This window comes from Desmodus rotundus, chromosome 4, assembly GCF_022682495.2.
Source record: "Desmodus rotundus isolate HL8 chromosome 4, HLdesRot8A.1, whole genome shotgun sequence".
NCBI classification, from domain to species: Eukaryota; Metazoa; Chordata; class Mammalia; order Chiroptera; family Phyllostomidae; genus Desmodus; species Desmodus rotundus.
The window spans coordinates 6,375,831-6,387,555 of NC_071390.1; the positions used below are offsets into that span (position 1 = coordinate 6,375,831).

The window sequence follows — 11,725 nt, forward strand, 5'->3', positions numbered from 1 at the left end:
GGGTTGTGGGCCAGGTTCCAAGTGGGGTGCATGTGAGAGGCAACCACACACTGATGTTTCTTTCCTTCTTTTTCTCTCCCCTCCCTTCTGTCTAAAAATAAATAAAATCTTTAAGAAAAAAAGACAACAAAGAAAATGGGACTCTTAGATTTTTGGTGAGAAAGCAAAATGATATTATTGGGTTGGCCAAAAAGTCCGCATCGTTTTTTCCATAAAACGAAAGACATACTTTTCATTTTCACCAATGACTTCATTGATTTGGATATTTTGAATATGTCAGCTATCTCCCATGTGGTATAATGTTGACTGTTCTCAATTAATGTCTCAATTTTTTCAAAGATTTTATTTATTTATTTTTAGAGGGGAAGGGAGAAAGAGAGGAAGAGAAACATCAATGTGTGGTTGCCTCTCGCACACCCCCTACTGGGGACCTGGCCAGCAACCCAGGCAGGTGCTCTGACTGGGAATCGAACCACTGACCTTTCAGTCCTCAGCCTGGCTCTCAATCCACTGAGCCACACCAGCCAGGGCAAGGATCTTTAATGAACACAAAAAAACACTAGATAACAGCCTATTAGAGGACAGAATATTCAGTCTCAAATACCAACCCACACAGTTTTTAAATTAATTACAAAGAAGAAAATGTATCTTTATAATGGAGAACTCTCATAGCTCCCATGTTTACCAAATGACTCAGTACCTAATAAATCTGGGAGGTAGGTACTAATGGGTACCACTACCCTCTAAATAGACCACATGTTATGTGATTCCACTGATATGAAATATCCAGGATGGGCAAATCCATAAAGACAGAAAATAGATTAGTAGGGGCATGCTGAGGAATGAAGAGTTGCCTAGAGATGGAAGGGTTTCTTTTTAGAGTGACAAAAATATTCTAAAATTGATTGTTGGAACAGTTGTACAACTCTGAATACACTAAAAGATATTGAAATGTACACTTTAAATGGATGAATTCTATCCCAATTAAGCAGTTAAAAAAATTTAAAATTACAAGCATCTTTCATTCTAGAGCACACAGGGAACCCTCAGAAACATTTCACCTCCCAGACCTCTGAATGTTGGAGTTTCCCAAGGAATGGTCCACAGACTTCTTCCATCGACAGATACTCAGTCTTGGTGAGCTCACTAATTCCAACAGTCTTAATACCAGTGACTTCCAAACTGCTATCCCCAGACTGGGACGCTTTGCTGAACTCCAGATGCCTGGATATAACCACCCGTTCTACAGATCTACCTACAGATCTAACAGGCATCTCATACTAACAAACTGAGCTCCAGACATCCCCCTCAGAGACCCGTTTCTGTCTTCCCCATCGTAGTCAATAGCCACTCCCTTCTTTCAGCTCTTCAGGCAGAAGACCTTGGGAGCCACCTTTATTGAGCCTTTCTCTCTCACTCCATGTCCAATCCTTTAGCAAATCCTGTTGGCTCCCCTTTCAAAATATATCCAGAATCCCACCATCTCTCACAACTTCATTGATGCCACTCTGGTTCAAGCCACCATCAGCTCTCGGCTGGAATACCACAAGGGCTTCCTTGCTTCTGCCCTTGCATGCTTCATTCTATTCTCAGCAACCCGAGCAATCCATTAAAATATACATTCAACTGGTGATTCATATTACTACGGTACATATTACTTACAGATTACTACCTGCCAAACACTATTCTAAATATTAGTTTATTTACCACTTGTACATATTACTACTTGCCAAGCACCATTCTAAATATTTATTTAATCCTTATAGCAACAATTTGACAGGTGAGAAAACAAAAACACAAAAGATTCTTTAAGTATCTTGTCCAGGGTCACATGGTTAGGAAGTGGCAGCACCAGGATTCCAACAAGGGAAGTCCTCCATACTAGTATGTAAGGTCACGCTACTCAAAACTTCAACTTTGGCTGCTTATTAGAATCACCTGGGAGTTTCTGAAAATCGTGATGCCTAGGCTAGACTCTCCCCCCAACCCCCTGAGCAATTAAATCAGAAACTCTGGAGATGAGCTCTAGGCATCAGCAGCACACTTTAAAGCTCCCCAGATAACTCCGGTGTTCAGCCAACGTTAAAACCGTTGCTTTAATGCAATCCTTCTCACTCAGAGTAACCACCAAAGGCCTACAGGCCTCACCTCCCCCCATCCCATCCCTCCCCAATCCCCCTTCCTCACCATCTGGCCAATGGACTCTTGCCACATCGCACAAGTTTCCCACTCAAGGCCTTTTCAACCGAAATGTCCTCTTCTCAGTAAAGCCTTCCCTTGACACCTTATCTAAAATCGCAAGTGCTCCCAACTGTCCTGCCACTTCCCACCCCTGCCTGCTCCTCCTCAGCATTTCCTCAGCATATTCTCTGTAGCATTTATTGCTAACAAACAATATCATTTACTTCTTTATCCCTTTGTTGTTTTCTCATACTGGAATGAAGACTCCGTGACAGCAGGGATTTTTTTTCTATTTACTATTGTTTCTCCAATGGCTAAAACAGTGGCTGGCACATGGAAGTCACTCAGGAACTAATATTTGTTGAATGAAGTATTAAGAAACCCATAATTACTGTAACCAATCTGAATGTTTATTGCATTTCCCAAACGCAAAGTTGATTTTTCTTCATCAGACAAGAAATCATTTAGCAGATTTATCTGAATGGTTTGTTTAGATGACAGAAGGAAAAAGGTTCAAACACTCTATTAGTGTTTAGATTTATATTTTCAATAAAGTCAGTATGGGGCAAGAATAAATAAAATTATACTATTAAAACTTCCCCAATATTTATCCTTCAGTATTACTTATGCTCTAAGGGTATAGTTAGATAATGCAATCAGCAATTAACAAATTCAGAGTTAATATTTCACCAGTCGGGAACCAGGAAATAAGCCAAAAAATAAAAACAAAATAAAAATCAGAGACAGAAAAAATGAAAAAAATTAAAGTCTGCACAGTGAGACCTCATGAGGCCCATGGGGACTTCACGATTACTTGTTGACCAAATGCTCGGTGAGGCCACCCTCACGGTCCCAAGTTGCCGGCACACACAGAGCTGACTGAGCACATACGGCCACCGAGGCTCGAACGTCCGTGGAGTCCAGCACTGACCCCCCACACGCCTCAGGGCTCTGGCACCCTAACCAACGCCTTACCACCATTCCACACTGCACAAGCAGCCGGCAGAGGAAGGGGGAAAGTTAGAAGTCTCCCAAGTCTTCAAGGAGAGGACAGGGAAAGGAAGGGGGTAGTCACCCAGAAACAGTGGCAGGGGACACCTAAGCGAACCACTCACCAAGACGAGAAGTGCCTAGAAGTCGTCCATTCGATGTCTGCCTACAAAACAGCAGGCACAGAAAGGGGGCGGCCTGCAGCAGCCCGTAGGCTGGTATTCGGCACCACAAGGAAAGGAGTTTCCAGAGGGTTAAATAGAAGGCCCCTGGACTTGAGCTATCTGGCTGGTATCATAAAGTCAGGCTGCACGAGAAAAGAGCCCCAACCCACCTCACCCCCACACACTCACAGGAAGCCAAGGGGGTAGATAACAGGACGGGAACACGGAGGTGAGAGTGCAGGCAGCAAATTTCACATTTGGGAGCTCTGTGCAGGGGGTGTCTCCCTGCAAAAATCTCACCAAAATTCCAGTTTGGACTCCCATCGGTGGACGTCAGTGGCTTGCCACTGTAAATTGAAAGAGAGCTTTAATACTGCCAGGTAAGAAATACTTGTCCTTTTGCTTTTTCTTCTGACCAGTCCTGTCCGAGCAGATCCCGACAGAGGGGAGAGAAAGAGGTATCCTGGGGGCGTACCAGCACCCCTCCCTACTCCAAGTGCTTCCAGCAGTGAGGGGCCTGACACTGGGGTAAGGGAGGAGAAGAGCTTTGAACTGAATAGGAGATTGAAGGTTTAAACTGAAATAGATTAGACTGGAGCTTTTAATAGCTGTAAATGCAGAAAAGCTATCATTTGCCCATGATGTCATGAGGCTGAGATAGAGACGGAAGAGAAACATCCTACAAATCACACTTAAAAGCAGTGAATGTTGAAAAAAAGACTGTTTTGTGTTTGTTCCTAACAAGCTCAGACTGTGCAATAATCTGATGGCATATGGAACAGCATTACCGTCCTTCCTAATGAGAGGGAGCACCTGACCTGGGAATTCCCAGGGGGATTTACTGTCCCGAGTGAGATGCTACTTTAGAAGTCCTCTGAGATCGCTTCCAACGCTAAGTGCCTGTGCGTGTCCTTTCTACCAGAAGAGGGTGAACTGAATACAGAATCCAGAGTTCAACGGTTAAACTCATAAAAGTCTAAGCTACATAAAGGCATAAAACCACAACTTTTGGATAATAAAACTATCAGATGGACAAGTCTGATAAGGATTCCATGTAGGAAAACAAACTTAAGACTTAGAAATTTAAAAATATTTAGGATTTTCAGACTTATTTAAATATTTTAAAATATCCCAAATGGCTGATATTCTTCTACATTCAACACATATTCCAGTTCAAAAAAGCTTATGCTATAAAATCCCCAAAACACTATCTTCCTGAACCAAAGCAATTCAACTAATCAAAAGGTTTACCCAAATAAACAGCAGACATGTTTGCTGAAACATCTTCTAGGAATTATAAGCTCACATATTCTTTATCACAAAGGAACTACTAGGAAAAAAATTAGAGTTCAAATGGCTTAACATTACTCATTAAGCATAAGAGTCCTGTTGCTGTACCAACTATCAACAGGAATTCTGAGTTTAAATAAAAACACCCCCTATTTTTATGTTTCTAAAAATCCTGAAGCTTCCAGACAAGCATCTAAAACTACTCAAGTTTCTACTTTAAGAACTCATTTCTGATACCAATCAATAATTTCCAAATGCTGTGTACTTACAAATGGTCAAAAGATTTAAAACTAAATTTTAGTATTTATCTCCTACTGAATGGCCTCCTACTGAAGCCATTTTATTGTATCATTGCAGATCTGAAGTGAATCACCTCGAAATGTAATAGCAAATTTCAGTATTGCAAAATGCTCAAACATGTGGAAAAGTAGCATTTTGGGATTACCTCAGCTCACAGTTGAGGCGGTTCCTGCTATAACACTTGAAATTTTCTATCTAATAAAAGCAGAGTGCAACTATTGTTACATTTGAATAATTACTGCATTCTATTCAGAACTCTATCTTCCCCACTCTTGAATGACAGAGTTATTTAAACAAGAACAAGAATAACTACATCAAGCAATATTTCAATGGCAAAGTCTGTCTTAAATTATTCTAATAAATTACTTCATAGATTTCATTCTGGGTTACAAATTATCACCGAGTCAAAATAACTGTGGGTTTTGCAGTGTGACTCCAAGAACTTTCAGGCTTAAGGAAGTCATCCTTTTAAAGCTGCGTTAAATGTTTCTAGAGAAAAAGCCCCTGTAAAAATACAAATGTTTCTATCTTTCCCAAGTATTTTTCGTAGATCCCTTCTATACCATCATATCCTATACATGAACAACATGAGTACCGCCCAGTTACTTTCAAACAAAATAACCCAATGCTATTCTTAATGTCTTTAAACACTTCTAAAGCGGTCCTTCCGGCTTAGGAACTCATGGCAGTTTCCTAACAATTGTATACTTATCCTGTTTTACTGTCACTCCTAGTCTATGACCAACTCAAATTCACACACTGCCTTTCCTTTTTGCTACAATGCTAAAGCTGGAAAATAAAAAGATGCAAACCTGCTACTTCCCTCTCAAAGCAACAATAAAAACACTAATTAACAAAACAAAAATGAGATAAGAAGCCATTTCAATACATGTATCACATTTTAACCTCAACTGCTTACCAAAAAGGACAAATTCACAGCCATCTGCCTTGATGCGGGTAGTGTAGGGTTTACAGCATTATAAAATAAATTAACTATTAACTCACATCCCGCTCAGCTTAAATACACTTGTTTAAATACCTAAGTATTCTAAAGTGCAATTTCCCTTGGGAAGATTCGGCCACGATAAGGAGTATTAAATTCTGTTTGGGGAAATATTTTTGCCACAGATGTGTAAATATGAAAATTTGAGTATGCAATGAAATATGCATTTTAGTCCGAAAGGATCCTACTCTTTTTGAGAGAACAGTTCACGTTCTTCAGATGGTGAAGAAAACCAGTTTTACAAAGTGACTTCTTAAACTTTTTTCTGAATCACACGAAGCTTACCCAAAGTTGCTGTGAAGTGTCTCAGTGACATTAAACTAACCAAGTACGTAAGCTGGGGGGGGGGGGGGGGATGAAGCAGACTGATCAGCAGTTCGAAGATAAAGACAATGGTTTAAACCTCATACGGCGCCACTCGTTCCAGTCATTAAACACACAGGAAATAAGATTTTCTGCTTAGAAAACCAATTCACAAAGGGCAATGATTCATTAAAGCCAAGAACATCTTATTAAAAGAGACAAGGATCAAACGCACAGTAAGAAAGCCAGCATCGCCGGGCTGGGGGGTGAAGCCGCAGAGGACGAGGACGCGCACTGCCCGCCTCGCTCCCCGTCGGACCCCGCAGCCGAGGTTCACCACCTCCTCCGCGCAGCCGACGGGACACGCTCCGCTCGGCGCGCAGCACAGCTCGACCTCTCCCCAAGGCTGCACGCGCAACCGGCACCGGGGCCGCTTTCGTCGTGACAACACGTTCCCCCTGACGGTCTGTCCGGGAGAGTCCGTAGAAAGCACACGAACTAAACCACAAACCACCAGGACGGCCCCAGAGCGCAGCGGCTACCGGCCGGCCTCGCAGCCCAGCGCCCTGGGTCCCGAGCGCCTCCCCGGTCCTACCTGCGTGACCTTGGGCAAGTCACTTTCCACGGCCGCACGGGGCATCTGCACCACCAGGGTGCGAAGCTAAACCACTGACACTGCGCCCCTACGACTCGGGCGAGTCCTACCGGGAAAGCGCGTTAAAATATTCCTAAGCGCTGCCTTGGGCAGCGTTGAGCCCCCGTGGGCACAGCCCTGGAGACCAGCCGCCCGACAGGCGTCGCCCGCCGGGAATCCCCGGACAGCTGGCCGGCGCTGGGCGTCCAGGAGGAGGGCGCGACTGTACTTCTCAGCAGAGCCACCGAGTGGCTCGTCGGCGACCGCCACCGCCGCTGGCCTCCCCGCCCTCCTCGGCCGGACGCGGGGCTGAGGTCAGGAAAACAATAAAGCCGCCGCGGGAAGGGGACACCGCCCCCTCCCGCCGTTCCCGAGCTCGCGCGCGCAGGTGAGCCGGCCCGCGGCCTCGCCCAGGTGCGGCGGCGCGGGGCGCACACGTGGGGCAGGGGGCCTCGAGGGCACGGCCCGGGCCCCGCGGCGAATGCCGCTCTCCGCCCGCCGCCCCGCACTCACCTGCGCCCGCCGGCCCCTCGGCGGACGCGCGGCCGCCTCCCAGCTCGCCACCGCCGGCGCGGCGCTCCCCAGCCCGGCCCCGCCCACCTCGCCCGGCGCGGCGGCGCTCCTCACGCAGAACTTCACCGCGGCCCTCAGCCCGGAACAGCAGCACCACCCCGACCGCGGCTCCCGCAGGCGTCCGACTGTCGGCGCGGCGCCCACGACGGCTCTGCTGCGCACTGCGCACGCGTGCCCGCGCCGCCTCTGCCCCCAGACGGCCGCCGAGATTCCGGAGCGGGCACCGCTCCCAGGCCACGAGACTACAAGGCCCGGCAGGCACCGCGCGGGCCCAGGCGGCGTGGCGGGCGGGTATCAGAGGTCTTCCTGGTTCCAGGGGAGGCGGCTTCGGACGCGTCGGGCGGGTCGCGCGCGGAGCTCTGGGCCCCTGCGATGCGGAGCATTCTGGGAGTCGTAGTTTTCGAGGACGCGGGGCTTAGCTCATGGGTGGGGCACAGGGTTCTCTGACATCATCGTGCAGAGCTTCGGGGCAAGGGATCTTTAAAATAGGCTTCGTTCGTTTGCAGGTACTCTGTTTGCAAACTGTCCCTTGATCGGTCCAGGAAGCATAAGTTCAATGGCTGCGGCGTGGCCTGGAGAAAAATGCTTTTACAGCTCTGCGCGCCAATTCTTCCCTCCTAATCCTTTCTCCCTAGAACTGTAGCTCCACCTCCTACCCAATAGGACAGGAGCCAAAGAGAGAAACTTTGAGGGTCAGTTGGAATTCTTTCAAGAAGGATGGAGCATAAATATTTATTCATATTTAACATATCTGTTGAGTACCTACTACTCTGTGCCAAGTCCCGTGATGGGCACTAGGCATACATCTGAAAACGAGACGACACCATCATGCTTTCATGGAGCCTGCGATCTGTAAGGGGAGGTAGTCCTTACACACGGTGGTTACAGATTTTAATGCAGTGAAGAAACTGAGAGAGTTAAAGAGCTAGTGGGGAGAAGGGACTCTTAAGCAAGTGTGGTCAGGGAAGACTCTGAGGAAGTGATATTTGACCTGAAACCTGAAAAATGAGAATTATTCAGACATGCAAAGAGCTGCGAATTATATGCCATACCTTTCATGCATGGCACGCACCAGGCTCTCCTTAACTATTCTGTTTGGGTCCTTCCTTTCCTTCTCCTGCACAGCCTTAGGTCACATCCTTCCCTCTTCCAAATCTGTATCAACACCCGTCAGAACATCCTTCCTATATGAAGTTGTACAGGAGACAAATCAATGTCCAGTCGTAGGACAAACTACAGCTGCTAGGACAGAAAACAATTTAAATGCCGATGAGCCTGGTAACATGGCAAGACTCCTCACTACTTAACCCCTTCTTTTTTTTTGCAAACTGGGTTAAAAGTCTGAACCCTCAGCCTGGCCTGCTGATTCAGTTCTGTTTATGAGGCAGAAAATCGGACTTGAAGTTTGTCTCTGTTAGGATTCTAAAGGAAGCTTAGATATTATCTCATCCGAATCAATTTGAAGTGAAAGACAGCCTTAGACTTACCTGTGGAGACTTACCTGTGGGACCTTGGGCAGCATGTGACACTTTGCTGTACTGGCCCTCGGGGAGCACCACTGCTCACCTTACAGAATGTTCTCAGAGTCCCATAAACTGAAAGAGGTGCAAACACCTTGCAAGCTTCATGGACTCCCGTCCTGGCTTTTTCAGAATGCTCATCTTCAACATTTCCGAGAGGATTGTTCTGTTAATCTTCTTAGAAATCTTAGCTGTGTAGCCTTGCTGACAACCATCTTCTCAAGGCCTCCTGTCCTCATCTGCACCATGGCTGAAAGTGTTTGGCTTCATCACAGTTTATGAACTGGCCAGAACTCTCTTTTCTCTGGTCCAAAGTGGGTTTTGGGGTTTTGGGTTTTTTTAAACTGAATGCATGGCTAACATTTAAAAGTAGGGAGATTTCACACAAAAATCCAGATGTCATTGCTTGATCCCTCTAAACATTTCAGCTTGCCTTCCCTAGCTTGAAGGTCTGGATGGGGTCTCCAACTCAGGAATTCTGGAATATTCTAGATGGGATATTTTGGACATACTTCAACTGACCAAAAAAAAAAAAAAAATCTCGTTTACCTGAAATCCAAATTCAAATGTAGTGTCTTGTATTTGATCTGAAAACCCTCCCTTAGAGATCAGCCCCTGAGGCCGAGAGCCTCTCATTCCCTCAGGAAGCTCAATCCTCATTGTTACTACCATTTGACATTATTGACTGAGTGGTTGTAAATTATTCCTCTGCTCTCTTTGCCTAACAAGCCCTAAAGGTTGTTTGACTTTGAGAGCCACATTTACAGACAATGAGGAAAGCCAGAGATTTGATTCAAGTTGCCAAAGACGCCCAGCAAAGTAAGCCCAGGGCTACTTTAAGGTTGCACTATAAGCAGAACCTGTTAACACCCTTCTGTGAGGAAGACCCACAATCAGCCAATAAATGCAGTGACAAAAATAATAATAATATTCTTTCTGTTTTTCCTCCAGCCTTTTTTTTTTTTTTTTGGATGAAGAGGCTTATTACATAACAGTGCTTTCAGTGTTTTTTTTTTTTTTAAGTATGTGGAATATTCCCGTGTTGAAATTACAGTCTGGGAGCCAACCAAGAACATTCAGGACCCACAGACAGCACTGAGGAATGCTGAAATACCCCGTGGATACTTGTCCTCTGAAGAAAAGGAAGAGGAGGAGCTTGAGTTCCAGAATCTGCCATTTACCTTTAAAACATCATTGCCATCCCGTTATCATGCCTTGCATGTGTAAAGCACTTTGAAGTTTTGTTCAAAAATATTTATTGAGCCCCTTCTACGTGAAATGTGGGGAGGTCATGTGACTGGTCCAAAGTCGCACAGAAAGTCACTGAGCCCTAGCTGCCCCTCTTAATATTTGACCTCCCCTCCCCTCATAAACACTTCATCTCTCCCTTCCCTGCTTTATTTTTCTCTCCTTAGCAGTGACCACTTTCTCACACATTACATAGTTATTTATTTTCTGCATGCCTCACTGAAGTGTAACCTCCACACAGACGGGGATTTCATCTGTTTTGCTCGTCACTTTATTCTCAGTGCCTACAACAGAAATACCTGTTCAGTGGTGAATGCCACCAGCCCCCTTTAGGGACAAGGTCAGAATCAGAAGTCAACGAAAGGAGCAAGTCCAGGAGCAACCCCCATTCCCGCTACCGGAACAAACCAGGTCCAGTTACTCAGCCAAAATACAACTCTGAGATGATTTTATAGGAAGGAACTTTATTGCAAGCCAGCAAGCAAGGAGCCCACTGAGGATGACTCAGCATTGGGTTCCTAAGCGAAGGATTCGATGGGTCTTTATTCAGGGAAACCCATGCATACACATCAAGGTGAGCTTCGACACGTCATGTGTAAGTGGAGACATTCCTGCACCTGTGAAGTCAGCAAATGTGCCTAGACATACATCACATGTTCAAAAATGGTGAAAAATCTCTGCCCCTGGGAGCAGATTTTAGTATTATAATGAGGGTATACTGAGAAAAGTTCGTGAGGTGGTCAGTAAAGGGTCCTCCAGGCCACTTAGACCAGCCCTGGGCAGTTTGAGCCAGGAGAGTCCCCAGGGTTGTACTAATCATCCCCATAGTCTTCCTGAAAGGCAGATCTGGCAATTGCTGAAGTTAGGGATGGCGATGGCATAGGGATGGGGAAAAGTTTAACTCTCAGCCCTTCTGTTAACTCTTCGCAAATCACAGGATGTGGTTAGCCCACCTTGTAACAATTGAACTAAGTGGGTTTACAGGTCAATCTAAGCGAGGTTATGAATTCTAAATAAAAGGTGGCCTTGCAGGTAGCCTACCTTACATTCTCACTAGAAATCAGAGCCAAGATAGAGCAAGAATTAAACGTAAACCAAGTAGTCTCTGAACTCAGCTTTTTTCCTGTTATGTCCCCTCCAGAAACTGGATGACAAATTGTTAAAAACGGCCCTTCTCTATTTTTCGGTGTCAAAACGAAACCTGGCAAGGGTGTCGGAGGGGTGGGTTTAGCAGCTGAGCAGTCAGGAGGCAGCCCCCCACCCTCCCACCTACTTGGCCTCAGCAGAGGAGAAAAAGGAGGAGAAAAAGGATAATTCTCCGTAACTACCTAAGGTGGGTTGCAATTAACTGACGGGGCCGAGATACAGATCAGGTGACTGGGTTGTCCTTCTGGAACCAATTCTTGTGCCCCAGGGCTGGAGCCCAATCCTTCAGGGAGGAACTATGAGGGAGTGTCCACATGTCAGGCTTCCTGCATGAGGGGCAAGCACAGGGTTTCTGAACAGGTCAGCAACCGAC

General features: G+C 45.9%; 1 protein-coding gene across 8 annotated transcripts in view; it reads right to left on the reverse strand.

Annotated features, from left to right (window-relative positions):
- PLEKHA1 (pleckstrin homology domain containing A1) overlaps positions 1–7,646 on the reverse strand; it is a 48,821-nt gene extending 41,175 nt beyond the window's left edge. For 2 of the 8 annotated variants that reach the window (XM_053922573.2, XM_053922568.2), the window contains exon 1: positions 7,379–7,643. The gene's annotated coding sequence lies outside the window, so the exon portion shown is untranslated. Of the gene's footprint in view, positions 1–6,826; positions 7,357–7,378 lie in introns of those variants that run through there. The other 6 variants (XM_053922571.1, XM_053922570.2, XM_053922569.2 and 3 more) reach the window with 6 other exon arrangements.
- Between the last annotated feature and the right edge of the window lie 4,079 nt (positions 7,647–11,725).